General features: G+C 36.7%; 1 protein-coding gene across 19 annotated transcripts in view; it reads right to left on the bottom strand.

Annotated features, from left to right (window-relative positions):
* Positions 1–16,569, bottom strand: part of LOC26532449 (uncharacterized) — an 80,699-nt gene extending 64,130 nt beyond the window's left edge. For 3 of the 19 annotated variants that reach the window (XR_004470726.1, XR_004470734.1, XR_004470739.1), the window contains exons 1-2: positions 16,297–16,488; positions 16,054–16,113 (exon numbers count right to left, since the gene is read on the bottom strand). The gene's annotated coding sequence lies outside the window, so the exon portion shown is untranslated. The other 16 variants (XR_004470737.1, XR_004470736.1, XR_004470738.1 and 13 more) reach the window with 16 other exon arrangements.
* Between the last annotated feature and the right edge of the window lie 200 nt (positions 16,570–16,769).

The following is a 16,769-nucleotide window of genomic DNA, read 5'->3' on the forward strand; positions in this document are numbered from 1 at the left end:
AAAACGGAACTCGTATTATTCACAAATTAATACAAGATCCCGCCCCTCAACCCTCCAATACTACAAGGATGCAGGTTCTCTTTTAGCGACAGTGACAGTTACTTAAGGTTGGTAATTGACAAGAAGCTTAACTGGAACCTGAATGTCAAAGACAGAGTAAAGAAGGCAACGGTTGCACTCTACACATGCAAAAAAGCTATTGGGCTAAGATAGGGTATGAGCCCAAGCATAGTCCAATGATATATCAAGCTATAGTTAGACCAATACTACTCTACGGAGTTACGGTGTGGTGGCCGGCATTATCAAAAAGGGCAATCACCAAGCAACTGGGCAAAGTCGAGCGAACTGCCGCCCTATGCATCAGCGGAGCTCTTCGCACCACCCCAAATGATGCGCTAAATGCCATCCTATGCCTACAGAGCCTTGACCTCGCAGGAAAGGAACGGGCAGAAGCAGCAGCAATACGTCTACGTCTAAGAGACTCAGATCAATGGGTGACACAGTGCATAGGTCACTCAGCCATATTAAATAATAGCAATACCGTCCCCTCAAAAACAGACTACCAAGTTCCAAGAGAGTACACAGTCACTCCCTTCGACACAATCATCCCTCACAGAGACGAATGGCTCGAGGGACTCCCAGGCCCAGATGGGGCCATAAACATCTTCACAGATGGATCAAAGCTGGACGACAGAGTCGGAGGGGGAATCTACTCTGAACAGCTAAACATAAGGCATTCCTTTAGGCTCCCAGATCATTGCAGTGTCTTTCAAGCGGAAGTCATAACAATCAGGGAGGCTCTAGACTGCCTACAAGCGGTTGCCGTTACGGCAACCAAGCTAAACATTTATAGCGATAGCCAGCCTGCGATCAAATCGCTAAGTGCGATTTCTTCGAACTTGGCCACCGTGGCAGACTACCGCAAATCTCTGCACGAGATGGCTCAGACAAGGAGGATATCTGTATGCCATTGGCCATCTGTAAGATCATTATAAAAGAGCAATACAAGCGACTAACAAACGACATGTGTAAAATAGTGCCACGATGTCGCATAGCTAAGCAGGAAAATGTGCAGCGTGGCAATACGTTCCCTCACGGGACACTGGCTAATAGGCACCCACGCTAACAGGCTGGGGGCCCCACATAATGATTTTTGTCGCAGCTGTAGAGACGAGGAAGAGGAGGAAACAGTGGAACTGCTTCCTCCTGCTCCTGCCCAGCTCTCAGCAGAAGAAGGCTACAGCACCTGGGCTCAGCCTTTCTACACGACATCTCAGAGATGTCCAAACTATGTCCCAGGAAGATAGCGAACTTTGTGAGAGCATCTGGATGGGATAATTGCTGACAGAAAGTCTCACAACGCTGGAAGGAATGATCCTATGCGGTATCACAACGGGCCAAAACCGGCCTAAGTGTGCTATCACAGCTCTTAAATCCCATACAAAATCATATTTTGACCGTTTTTCGTGCGAGGTTGTGACAGGTAAATCGGTACAGAAACAAAACGGCTCCATAGCGCAGAAAGGGCTTTTAGACTTAGGTAATATATACAATAAAAGTCTCGGGAAAATGTAGGTAAATATTTTTGTGAAGTCCAGTCAAAGTTGAAAAACTGCTCAAAATGTAGGTACTAATGAATCCATATGCTCAGGTACACTTAACATTAGAATAATTTTCAATCTCGCGCTACCTCAATTATGTTGTTGGTTATGTATGAATATGCAGGCTAGTATTTGGACCTTTACCTGGCGTTTTGACCAGGTTCTGCATGCAAGACTTAACATAGATGTATTGAGTTCATTTTAAAACTTGCATATACCATTCTGCGAGAGGGAGAATCTTTCGAAAACAGCACGCTAGCCAAGGAAATACAAAAGACTAGGAAAAAAATTATTCAAGAAAAATTCTTACACAAACTATCACTAAAAATGGACTGCCCCAAACAAGGATTTGGAAACACAAGCGATAGAAGCCCATCACCGACATTCTTTGAGAAAAATAAAATTACTGTATTAATAACTGCAGAGCTGTTACTGGAAAAATATCCTGAAAACAAAGCTAGCTCCCACGCTTCATGAAATTCTGGCACATGGTCAAATTTTAATTGAACATCAGAGCCTACCAATTGGAGAGATGTCAGAGGAAGCCCAGGAAACGAAAAAAAAAGATTACAAAAAATACAGGAATATGAATACGTGCAAGACATCACGAATTAAGCAAAACCAAGACCTTTTCAACATGCTGGCAGCCTCTTCAGATCCATATATTTCATCCATTAGATATGTGAGATCACAAATTAAATCGGCAAGCAGTTATTCTTCAGAAATGATAAGTTTATTAGATATTCCTCCCACTAAACAGGAAGTGGAGGATTATTTTACAGAAACAACAAAATTAAACCAACTTTCAGATTAAAAAAATTATTTTTTTTATTTTTAAATTTTTTATTATTATGTTTAGTTGAAAATTAATTAAAAAATAATATTTTATAGTAAACACCATAAAAAGTAATTTTCGATAAAAAAAAAAAATAGTAGAAATTGAGCATTTTACGTTGGAAAATATGCACCGGCAACAAAGTTCAACTTTAACCCATTATTGTGAAGCTTTTAGACACTGTAGCATAATGTACTTAAGCAGATACAATTTTGAAAGATTTTTCTTTCAAATGCAGTTTGTTTCATGAAGTTATCTCTATTTATTCAGAAGTTATTAATTTAGCAAGCTGAAACGGCGGAATTCGCCACTGTGCGGCGCTTGCATTGAACGAAAAAGAGTGCGTTAGAAAGAGACAGAAAATCAGTCTGAGCGTGTCGTCGGGTGCTGCGTAGCCACTGCAAATTGATTTGTTCCTTTTGGCTATAAAAACTATCCGATCTGATCAAGACTCCTCAATTAGATAGATGATCATTTTCTATGATTGTGGGTTTTTTTTACTTTTCTCGAATTTGTAATATTGTGGATGCCACAGATTTTCGTCCTATGCGGGGGCGGAAGGGGGTGTGGCGAAATTTTGAAACTAATTCGTCAAGGTCCGATCTCACAGGAGTGTGGATACCAAATTTGGTTGCTCTAGCTTTTTTAGTCTCTGAGATCTAGGAACTCATATTTTACAATAGACAAAACCGACTATGAAACCTGTGTGTTAGAGAGAGACAGAGTGTGAAAGAATGAAATTGTTTTCTTGATTCTGGTACGATCTGGTTCAGATTTTGCATTCTAGTCATCCTCTACGACTCGGCGTTTTCTGTTTTCTCGTATCTTTGAAATCGTGGATGACACAGATTTTCGCCCTTTGTGGGGGTGGAAGTGGGCGGGGCAAAGTTTGTGATCACAAGGTGCTTGACTGGAAAAAAAGAAAGCCTTAAACGATTTTTTTAAAACTTATCAAAGAATCGTTAAATTACAAAAAAAAACATGATAAAATCAAAAATCTGCTTATTTATTGCCTCTAATCCGAAAACACTTCACCGGGACATATAAAAATTGTTCTTTATAAATTAGCCACATTTAACTGAGAACATTTTTTTGTTGTGTGTCAGAACAACATCTGCCGGGTCAGCTAGTTTATATGTACATATATGAAATATATATATATATATTCTAATATAATATACATTTTTATCGAATTTTTATTTGTATTTATTTATTATAAATAGTTCCAGATCGACTACTGGTAACTAGGTCGGAACTACGTCCTGAGCAACTAGATACTGGTAATCGAAGAGGAGTCGACCGAGAACCTAGTGGTGTCGTTCTAATGGTAACTTGTTCGGAGCTACCCCTTGAGCAGCTAGTTACGGGTAATCGAAGGGGATGGATCGTGGAACCAGGGGTGGTTTCGCACTAGGACATGCATGTGTTCAATTCTCCGCTGAAATGCATTGTCTGGAACCAGGTAAGTGAGACTGGTAACTACTAGAGGGAACGTACTTAAAAATTCTTTGCTATTCACAAGTGGCACTCCATTAATCCTATAAAACAATGATTATATTTTATCTTAAATCTTTAATCTTTTTGAAAATACTGAATCGATTCAGGGATGATTAAAGCCCTGGTTCGGCCTATGCGTTTCGAATTTTAAAGTTTTTAATATCTTTTGAACCATTGAACAAGTTTATTTGTAATTTCCACATTTTCAACTTGCGATTGGGCTTGGTTGGGAAAATGTGGGATGATTTACCTCTGAGATTTAGTGGTTTCTTTTCCTTACCTCTAACTTGTTTAAATTTAAGCTATTGGCGGTATTTTGAGATTGAATATCAACCAGTTCCACAAAACTAGAACTTAATGTTAATCCTTGCCAAAAAAAAGTGACCATATAGCCAAATTACAAGAACATAGCTCATTAAAAAAATAAATGCTAAGTGTGCCAGTACTTTGTTAACCTTATTTCTGACCTTTTTTAGTTTACAAAATTGTACAAAATAATGCAATAAGGTTACTCTTATAAAATTACCTAATCTTATAGAAAATTGATTCCTTTATCGCGATTCTTTTGAAAATCGCGATGGAAAAGCTCTTAAAACAGTAGTAGCCTGAAAAGTTATTGCTCTGCCAACAATTAATTCCGGATTTTGTACAATGTTCATTTTTCACATAAAAATTAGAAAATTGTGTTGTATTCAGATGAAACTAAGATCATTTGGTTTGGATTAGATGGAAAACCACATATTAGGCACCTTAGGAATTCTGTTCATGATACAAGGTACTCTTAAACTTAAAGCGGTTAAGCATGGTGGTGGAAATATCTTATTTGGATTGGTCTAATCCATTAAATAAACAAAAGAATGTGTACCTTCTATGTAAATATACACGACAGTATAATGCCGAAAAGAAAATGCATTAAAGGAAAAAAAAGGATGATTTGTGGCAAAATAAAATCCGATTGGTACTCCTTTTGCCCTTTTTTTTCGTCATACCTACAGCTTAAACAGATTTTGATAACAGTTAATAAAAAAAATTCCCCCAACTTATGCCTTTACTCATATTTTCCATGTTTAAGTCAAACTTATGTGCCGTGCAAACAATTAATAGACATACTATATATGCTTTAAGAAGTCGGAAACGCTTCCTTCTGAACGTTGCACACATCCATTTTCAACACAAATCTAATATACCCCTATACTCATTTTGTGTATCGGGTATAATCACAAGGATTGATGAATTTTTAAAGAACTCAAGTGGCGTGCTCGCCACTAAATATATTAATGAATTTGTTTTAAATACAACAAAAAAAAATTAAATTAAATAAAACATGTTAAACATTTTTGCGTTACTTTAATATTTAGTCTTTTCTTTTATGACTAAAAAAACTTTCTTAATCTCGAAATATACCCATTATTTGTCAATCAGCCAGGCTCCGTTTTTCACATTCACAAAAGTTTTCCGATTTACTTTTGAATACACATAAATTGAGGTTCCCGTTTTCACATTCCGCAAGATTTATTCGTTGTCAAAACAAAAACATTTTCGTTGACGAAATGAAAAGTAAACGGCATTTTATACAAAAAAAAAAACGAACCTTAATTGCAAAAGGATAAAATAAATGACTTATTGATGCATTAAAATAAACTTGACACCTACACACTACATAATAATAGGTACACCTTGAAGCTTTTCATAAATAATTAGTTTTATCGTACTTTAAGTGTTGAAAACAAAATTTTGTTTGGTATGTTTTATTTGCCAATGTATTACAGTTCCGTGACAAAAAAAAAGAAACAGGGACACCGGCGAATAACAGAGCTGAGCTTTAAGCGAAATTGCGAGTTGTGAAGTATGTTGTATGCCAAATAGGCATATGCCCACCGTATTGTAGTGTATACAATATGTCAAGTGGTCATATGCCTAAAGTTAATGTAGAGTATCACGCTCATAAACATAAAGACACTTTGACCCAATGTTTACGTAACACATCCACACTCAAGAGCCGTAATACGATTATTCCCTTATATGTGGACTGGCCTGCAGCGTGAAATAAAATTCATTTTTCTTTCATGAACGTTAGAACAAAAAAAATTCTATTCATTGAATATATAAAAACAATTAAAACTACATAATGGGGTGGTTTAGTGATTCTAGTGAGGCAAAAGACAATACTGCCAACGTTGTAAACAACGTCAAGATAATTGATCACACGGATGACATAAACTCATTGTGGATCGTGTTATTAATTATCACGATAGTATTGGTTTTGCAATTTCTGCTGACACTCTATGTTGAGCATAACAAAATTATCAAGAAAAGATACATGAGTAGGGCAAATGACCTAGATAATATCTAGAAATGAATAAAGAGAAAATAGATCACGTCTTCGAAAGCTATCCAAATTTTCGCATTAATGCGATTCAAGTTTTACATTCGCATAGCGAATACATATCAGTACATCAGTTTGAGACTGATTATATAGAAGTTTTCGACGCAATCTGTAGCCCACTTATTCACTGCGATAAGGAAAAAAGCAGAAAAGGCAATGGTACTTTCAACACTACCATATGTCAAGGTAAAATTAATAAAAGAAGAAGACCCATATTTAGGTATAGGAACTATGTATATTGTTAGTACTCTTACAAAAGTAAGATAATTCCATTAAAAGAATGGAATGGAACGAAATCGCGAAACATATAGACTCATTTCGTTACAAATTCGATAAATCTTACAAATGCATTAATAAGATGAAGTCCTAAAAGCGGAAACTCTGAAAAACCATATAGAAATATTAGTAAGGGAACATAATAATATAGTTACCTTAGTAAATCTGAGCACAAAAGTAAATGTTTAAGGGTAATAAAATCCCTAAACACAAGATTAATTACTGTCACCAATAGGCGACACATTCAGATAAAAGTGCCAGAAAGTCTAAATCAATTGGCGGAATTTGATCCCGACCAATTAAAAGAATTAGACGAATCGACTCAGTCAAGCGACGCTGAACCTGACATCGAAACACTAGAAGAAAGCGATACAATCGAAACGAAACCGGAAACGATAAAAATCTCTGAAATGGCACAAACAGTTGCAGAATTTATCAAGCTAGCCGCATCTCTCTTCCCAGAGTTTGACGGTAAGCAAGAAAATCTGCAAAGTTTTCTAGATTCTTTGAATCTATTAGATACCTTAAAAGGCACGCATGAGCTAACAGCCATAAGCCTTATAAAAACAAAATTCAAAGGCCATGCGAGAAATCTAATTAGTAATGAGCAGACAATTCCTACAATCATTATGCAACTGTCAAATGCAGTAAAAGGAGAATCGGTAGAAGTTGTATCTGCCAAGCTACTTAATCTGCAACAGAAAAACAAAACGGCTAACCAACACATGATTAAAAACTTAACTGATGTTTTTAATGTATGTAGGAAATATAACCTAAAGTTGAAGTGACATTCTTGGGTCACAAATGCACTGACAAAGGAGTATTGCCAGATGACAAGAAATTTGACGTCATCAAAAATTATCCTGTCCCTCAAGATGCGGACAGCGCGAGACGATTTGTAGCATTCTGCAATTATTATCGTCGATTTATAAAAAACTTTGCCGACTATTCACGGCACATAACTAGATTATGTAAAAAGAATGTTCCTTTTGAATGGTGAAGTGAATGCCAAAATGCATTCCAATACCTTAAAGAAAAGCTTATGCACCCCACATTATTACAATATCCTGTTTTTGCAAAGAATTTTGCATTATAACAGATGCTAGTAAACAAGCTTGCGGAGCGGTTCTAACTCAGAACCGTGACGGAATTCAGCTCCCAATAGCTTATGCATCTCGTTCATTTACAAAAGGGGAAAGCAATAAGAGCACAACAGAACAAGAGTTAGCGGCAATTCATTGGGCAATTACCCATTTCAGACCATACATTTATGGCAAACACTTTACTGTTAAAAGCGGATCACAGACCATTAACATATCTTTTTTCTATGACTAATCCCAGTTCGAAATTAACTCGCATGCGGCTAGAACTTGAAGAATTTGACTTCCCAGTAGAATACCTAAAGGGGAAAGATAATTTTGTAGCAGACGCACTTTCACGTATTACTATAAACGAACTCAAAGACATGCAACATAAAGTCCTGAAAGTAACTACCAGGCGACAAAGTAGACAAAATAAAAACTGTACAGTAGAAAAATATGAACTTCTGCCAAGGCAAAGTCATAAAAATGTATCTAAGCCCAACGTACATGAAGTCATTACAAATGATGAAGTACGAAAAGTAGTGAACTTGCGCATAACAGAATATAAATGTTTATTTAAACATGGAAATAAAATTATCGCAAGAATTGAAGTTAGCGATTTATATATTAATGGAATTCTCGACCTAGGTCAGTTCTTCCAAAGGCTCGAAAAAGAGGCCGGTATATTAAAAATCAGCCAACTCAAAGTGGCACCGAGCGAAAAGATCTTTGAATCAGTTTTAATAGATTCTTTTAAAAATATGGGCAATGAAATATTAAAATCTTTAAGAGTAGCGCTACTCCAGCCGGTGACCCAAATAACAGATGAAAAAGAGATACGACAAATATTGTCTACATACCATGACGACCCAATTCAAGGAGGCCACAGTGGCATAACAAGAACGCTAGCGAAAATAAAAAGACACTACTACTGGAAAAATATGACACGTCATATAAAAGAGTACGTACGTAGATGTCAACGAGGGGAAACGTTGTGAGTTGCTGCGGACACCGCAACTCTACAGTTATACCCGATACTAAGTCAGTATGGCTCTCCTCCAGCAGACGCCGATAATATTGAACGAATGCGTGCGAGAAAGACAAAAATCAGTCTGAGCGTGACGTCGGGCGCTGCGTAGCCATTGCAAATTGATTTCTTGCTTTTGGCTACAAAAATGATCCGATCTGATCCAGATTCAGCAACCGGATAGATATGGTCATTCTGCGTCATTCTATGATTCTGCGTTTTTAGTTTTCTCAAAAGTGCAATATTGTGGGTGCAACACATTTTCGTCCTTTGTGGGGGTGGGGCGAAATTCTGAGATATACGTTTTATAGTGAGATCTAACAGAAAAGCGGATATCAAATTTGGTTACTCTAGCCTTAATAGTCTCTGAGATTTGTGGTTGCCCCAGATTTTCGTCCTTTGCGCGGGCGGAAGGGGGTGTGGCGAAATTTTTAAACAAACTCGTCTCGGTCCGATATATTAGGAGTGTGGATACCAAATTTGGTTGCTCTAGCTTTTATAGTCTCTGAGATCTAGGCGCTAATGTTTTACTCTAAGCAAAGCCGCCTATGCTACGTGTGTGTTAGAGAGAGACAGGGCGAGAAAAAATGAAATTGTTTTCTTGATGCTGGCTATAATAATAATACGATCCAGTTCAGATTCTGCAGTCTAAAAGATATGGTCTACGATTCTGCGTTTTTGGTTTTCTCGTATCGTCGAAATTGTGGATGCCACAGATTTTCGCCCTTTGTGGGGGCGGAAGTGGGCGGGGCAAAGTTTTGAAATATTTTTGTAGCAGTGACATATCACAGTAGTCTGGATCCAAAACATCGTTGCTCTAGCTCTTATAGTCTTTGAGCATTAGGCGCTGAAGGGGACGGACAGACAGACATGGCTCAATCGACTCGGCTATTGATGCTGATCAAGAATATATATACTTTATGGGGTCGGAAACGATTCCTTCTGGACGTTACACACATCCACTTTTACCACAAATCTAATATACCCCAATACTCATTTTGAGTATCGGGTATAAAAATTTGTCAAACATGGAGGTGCCAGTTAAAGAAATGAGGACCAAACAATAGACGTTTTAAAGTGGCTTCTTAAATTTGCCGACTTAAATCCAATCGAAAACTTGTGGGGAGATTTACAAAAAAAAACGAGGGGGAACGTTGTGAGTTGCTGCGGACACCGCAACTCTACAGTTATACCCGATACTAAGTCAGTATGGCTCTCCTCCGGCAGACGCCGTGCGTGCGAGAGAGACAGAAAATCAGTCTGAGCGTGACGTCGGGCGCTGCGTAGCCACTGCAAATTGATTTGTTCCTTTGGCTATAAAAATGATCTGATCTGATCCAGATTCAGCAATCTGATAGATGTGGTCGTTATCTATGATTCTGCGTTTTTAGTTTTCTCGAATCTGCAATATTGTGGATGCAACAGATTTTCGTCCTTTGTGTGGGCGGTAGGGGGTGGGGCGAAATTTTGAGATATACGTTTTATAGTGAGATCTAACAGAAGTGCGGATACCAAATTTGGTTACTGTAGCTTTAATAGTCTCTGAGATTTGTGAATATCCCCAGATTTGCATCCTTTGCGGGGGCGGAAGGGGGTGTGGCGAAATTTTGAAACAAACTCGTCTCGGTCCGATATATTAGGAGTGTGGATACCAAATTTGGTTGCTCTAGCTTTTATAGTCTCTGAGATCTAGGCGCTAATGTTTTACTCTAAGCATAGCCGCCTATGCTACGTGTGTGTTAGAGAGAGACAGGGCGAGAAAAAATGAAATTGTTTTCTTGATGCTGGCTATAATAATAATACGATACAATTCAGATTCCGCAGTCTAAAAGATATGGTCATTCTCTACGATTCTGCGTTTTTGGTTTTCTTGTATCTTTAAAATTGTGGATGCCACAGATTTTCGCCCTTTGAGGGGGCGGAAGTGGGCGGGGCAAAGTTTTGAAATATTTTCGTAGCAGTGACATATCACAGAAGTCTGGATCCAAATCATCGTTGCTCTAGCTCTAATAGTCTTTGAGCACTAGGCGCTGAAGGGGACGGACAGACGGACGGACGGACAGACGGACAGACAGACATGGCTCAATCGACTCGGCTATTGATGCTGATCAAGAATATATATACTTTATGGGGTCGGAAACGATTCCTTCTGGACGTTACACACATCCACTTTTACCACAAATCTAATATACCCCAATACTCATTTTGAGTATCGGGTATAATTAGCTAGGTTTTTATTTTCAAATAATCAAAAATTATGCGAGAGCATCCAAAAATTGTGGTATGAGACACCTGCCAGACGCTTATTAAAAGTACTCCAAAAATAATTATAAAGGTGACAAAAAATAAAGGTGGATACATCGGATATTAACTATTAAATTCCATTTAGGCAATAAAAAAATAATAATAATCAGTTAACAAACTTTTTTCATAACAAAACTTGAAGTGTACCTATTATTTTGAGCAGCCTGACATTGACTCTGAAGTACAAATTGATCTCTTTTCTTTTATAACATTATCCTATAATATAGTAATAAAGTTTATTTTATTGAAAACAAATACTGTTGGAATAATTGAGAACTAATTTTAAGTTTCAAATATTGAATACAACTGCTTTCTGTTATGTTAAAGTTTACGTAGATGTGTGTACCTATTATTATGATTAAGTGTGTATATCAGGGTAATTTAACTTTTTATTTCATTATAAATAATTTTATTTTAACCCAACCTCAAATTTGGATCGGAAAAAATTGGCCAGGGCAATAACATTTCGTTTTGGTGCAAACAGCAAAAATATGTGAAAACTGTAGAACCTTAAAATCCGCTCCTTTAACGCGGATATGGACGATATTGGCGTTTTGCGTACACGGTGATACAGCTAACTTGTCAACTTAACCAGAAACTGGACCACGGAAGATTGTAGGAAGGAAATTTTGTCATATATTACCAAAATAAAACGGTCTTAATCTGAAATGAATACTACTGGAAGTGGAAAGCGGAAAAAGCATCAGGTAAAGGAAATAATAAAGCACGAAAGAGGAAGCCTGATGGTGTATGGCTGCTCCACTTGGTGGAATGTTGTCCAATCGGTTAAAATCGATGGAATAATGAAGAAAGAAAATGATCTTCATATTTTGGGAGTCAATTGTCAAATTTTTTAGACAAAATGTGTCTACCCCATAGTCGAGATCACTTTCTAGTAAGACGGTAACCCGAATCACACGGCTACATTCGTGAAAAAGCCTGTCCAGATAAAAATCCCATTGAACATCGATGGGCTCTGCTTAAAAAACATTGGAAAGTATGTGTATTCATCAAAGGGATTGGATGAGTTTTTGGGAGCGCGTGAAGTCGTAGTGAGGCATGATACCTTGCAAGTATATACTATACTAAAGTACTAAATTTACTCGAGAGTATGCCAAAACTTATTCTGAAAAACTTAAAAAAGAAAAATTATTTATGTAAAACATTTGAAACGTGCAAAAGTTGATACATGGATTTTTTATGAAAATATTAAAATATCTTAAAGAAAAGCAGCTCTTTGAAGTAAAATTGTTTGTTTTCCTTCTTACTAAATTAAATAATCTATGAACAAAAATCACAAGGATTAATTCATTTTGTAAGATTTTACAGGTGATTAAACTGAAAAGTGATGAGCATTTATTCACGCGTGCTCGCCGCTGTATATACTGTATGGTTAGTGGTAACACCAAACAAATTCAGACATGAATGTAGAGTTTTCAGAAACAGCATATTCTGGACACTTATACGGAGATTGAGAGATCTTTCTGGAAGACAACGCGCCAATCCGAACCCCCCCACACAAAACAGAAAAAATTTGGAGGCTAAAAAAATACTGACGTTGCAGTGGTCAGTCGAAACAAATCCCAATTTAACATCTTTAGGGAATACGCTACTGGGTTACCTCAACGAGCGGGAAAGTTCTGAGCCGCAGCTCTTCTTTTATGCCCGATAGACAGTCACTAGTCGGCATAATTATTTTGACGAAGTAAAAATCGTGTATTTTTTAGCATAACTTTTTTGTGACTTTATTAAGATTTTTTCTTTAAAATATACAACTAATAGAATCTTAAAAATAAGGAAACAAATATATTTTCATTGAAACTTAAAAAGATTTTAATTAATAAGTAATTTCACAGTACGGCATAAGACAAGATTGATTTTGACAAGATTGTTTAATTTAAATAACAAAGTTTAAACTTTACAAAAGTGAAAGAATTCAGCAAAATTTAATAAAATATATATCCTCCTTTATCTTCAATAACTTTTTATAGTCGCCGTGTTACAGAATCCACTAAATTTTGAAGGATCTCCGAAGATACCGCTTGCCAAAGGGAAGTGAGCTCAGAAATTGTCTTTTCTCTCGTATTGTTGAACGGAACTGTTCACTATAAATGTAATAAGTTTAAAAAAAATAATGGTTTCAGAAATTTAACCAGATCATGCGCCAAGCGTAAAACAACTCCAACTGAAGTCCGAGTCCTACGCGCATTAATAAGCTAAAGGAGTATATATATTTTATTAAATTTTGCTGAATTCTTTCACTTTTGTAAAGTTTAAACTTTGTTATTTAAATTAAACAATTTTGTCAAAATACTTATGCCATACTGTGAAATTACTTATTAATTAAAATCTTTTTAAGTTTGAATGAAAATATATTTGTTTCCTTATTTTTAAGTTTCTATTAGTTATATATTTAAAAGAAAAATAAATCAAAAGTTCTTAATAAAGTCACAAAAAAGTTATGCTAAAAAATACACGATTTTTACTTCGTCAAAATAATTATGCCGACTAGTGTATGTGACCTGATTAACAACCTATACAATTTATTTAATAAGTTCGTTTTTCTCTTTATGAATTGATTTGTTTGGTAATGGAATTTTACTCGTACTTGTCAGTAGAGATGGGATAGACATAGAAAGAGAGGAATCGCGACCCGTACTTATTTTCTTCTGTTAATTCCTGCACCCCGTTTATCCGTTTATGCTAATTGATTAGAATTTGTATACCCGCTACTCAAAATGAGTATAGGGGTATATTAGATTTGTGGTGAAAATGGATGTGTCTAACGCCCAGAAGGAAGCGTTTCCGACCCCACAAAGTATATATATTCTTGATCAGCATCAATAACCGTGTCGATAGAACCATGTCCGTCCCTGTGAGCGCCTAGTGCTCAGAAACTATAAAAGCTAGAGCAACGACATTTTTTATCCACAATCCTGTTAGATCTCACTGTTACAAGTATTTCACAATTTCGCCCCCATCCGATCAGAGCCAGATTCGTGAATTTTGTATATATTGATTTGTGCATTCTGGCTATAATAAAGATCCGATCCGAACCAGATTCGCTAATCTGGTAGATATTGTAATTTCGTACGTTTCTGCGTTCAGTTATTTCGTATCTTAAAAATTGTGGATGCAACGGAAGGGGCGGGGAGAATTTTGAAAAGACTTGTAACAATGGGATATCACAAGAGTCTGGATACACAATTTGGTTGCTCCTGCTCTTATAGGCTCTAGCTTATAGTCATAAAGACGGTCGGACAGACAGACATGGTTATATCGACTCCGCTCTTGATGCTGATCAAGAATATATGTAAGTACTTTATGGGGTTGGAAACGCTTCATTTTGTTTTACACACATCCACATCTCACAAAACAAACATATCCCTATAATCTTTGAGTATCGGCAAAGACTATACAATACCAAGATGTTGCATGAGCGACCAAAAAGCTGTTCTATGGCGGGTCCTAACATTAGAACCCAAAAGGCACGAGGGAGCGCGCGGGGTTTCAATTCCCTTTTCGCGTGTACTTCGTCTCTACCTCGGCCCCGCTGCCCATCGGTTTCGCCTGTTCGGCAATTCTGGACTCTCGAGCCTCAGCACCGTCGAAGCGGTGGGCGCGGATTGCCGATGTCTTTGGAGCGGCACAGTGGGACCTTTGGCCGTCTCAGCTTGCTAAATTAGTTAGTGAATATGAGTTCAATAAATATTTGCACACTGAAAAAATGTTAAACTTTGAGTGCTTATATCTCCTAAACTAAAACTATCTTGAAAATTCGATTGGAAAACTCTCTATTAGAATTTTTTTTACTATTTCGGCTGAGTCCCCACTGTGCCGCACCAAAGACATCAGCGACCACGCTGCCCTACGGTTTCGGCACGCAGACGATTCATATTTTGTTTTTGTATTCTTTCTCTCGAGACACACCGACTAGATGCTGACCGAGGCATTGACGAAGCCGAGTAGCATTTCGGAGGCGAAGGTAGCGTAAAAGAGAATTGAAGTAATAGCCCCGCGCGCCCGTACCATGAAGCGTCAAACGAAAATTGGAAAAGAATTTGTTCCTCATGCAACATCTTGGTATTGTATAGTCTTTGGTATGGGGTATAACAAAGAGTGCTATTTCTTTTCGGCACATTGCTTATGAAAAAGCCAATATAAACCTGGCATGAGAAATGGGTCACATAGTGCTATGCTGTTCTGGTGCTATGAAAAGGCTATTTTAAAGCGCCGAAAGCAGATAAAAACGGAAGAAGTTAACCAGGAATATTTTATAGTTAATTTTCAACAATTGAACTATTGAAGCTAGCTATTGACCAGAAGCTACCAGAATTGTTCTATATGAAAAGCGTTTTGTTTCGTAGACAACAGGAGGTACTCGCCAGAAATCTTCTTGAATGGATCCATTTTTCCAGAGTTTTTATGCTGGATAAATAACAAAGACGGTGTATAACTAAAGTTCCTTCACTTGATTTTGTCCATGTTTGAATTTTACATATACTGCGTGCAGAAAAAATAAGGGTCCTTGAAAAGGACCTTTATGCGCTGCTAAAAACTGTATTTTGTTAGATTCTTCAGACCGCAAGAATGTACTATTTTATGCGCCTCGCCAAAGTCTGTTATATTGTTCTAGGATTCTAGGTCCGACTCAGCTGTCCAAGTTATTGACGAACACGAAGCGAGTGGGCAGCGGTGCCGCGATCAGAGACGAAGCATAGGTGGAGAGAATTAAAACGCCGTGCGAACCTCTTTTCAAGGGGAAGAGCTCTTTTGTGCCTAATTCAATATCTTAGTAATTTTATAGCCTGCGCTAATACATATTTATTTTGTATATACCGCATTTGTCACACGCCATTCGAACGTACATTCGTATGTTAATGTTTAAGTATTTTTACATCAAACCTTTTTTTCCTCGAAATTTCCTATACTTTACGTGCAAAAAATATAAAACACACTTACCGAAAGACAATGAATTAAATAAAGAAATAAAATATATTTACGTATTAGTAAATTTAGTCAGATGCATTAATAAATGTACATACATGCATATGTATTTATTCAAAAGAGAATATTATTTCTGTTATGTGGGGTAAGGGCGATTTCTGAAAATAAGAAAAAAACAATTCTAATTTTTTGTATATTATCTGCAACACTAATAGTCAGAATATAATCACGGAACTCACTTATACATAATACAAATATATGTATGTACATTATTGTAAAAGCCACGCCATTTAAATTTTTGAGGTTGTGTTTAATTTGAATTTGAATGCTAAAATTTGTACCTTTATATCGTAATTTTTTAAAATTTATTACTCAAAGTAGTCAAAGCACATGTGACTCTCATTAACTTAAGCGATTTAGGTATATATTTTCATAAAAATAGCAAAACGTACGATTTTTACTCTTTTTTCAGTATGACCGTTGAGGAGACGCAAAAGAATACCTCTTCTATTTTAAAGGTATAAAATACATTAATAAAATAATCGAAAACTGAAAGACACAAAATAGTTAGGGTGTTCAGGTTTAGGCCTAGCAGTCATAAGGTAATACATATTTCATATATGTTATATGATTCGCTAGCGGCAGAGTATGAATTAAAAATGTAATTCTGTTAACAGTCTGTCTTTTTCTAAAAAAAACTCAAGCAATGATATCAGAGATTGTCGACTCTTGTTGCAGCACCTAAACGACCTATTAACGAAGAAATCCCTGAACAAATAAAGTCAACTGCACGTCGATTACATGATGTTTCGAA

This window comes from Drosophila pseudoobscura, chromosome X, assembly GCF_009870125.1.
Source record: "Drosophila pseudoobscura strain MV-25-SWS-2005 chromosome X, UCI_Dpse_MV25, whole genome shotgun sequence".
Lineage (NCBI taxonomy): Eukaryota > Metazoa > Arthropoda > Insecta > Diptera > Drosophilidae > Drosophila > Drosophila pseudoobscura.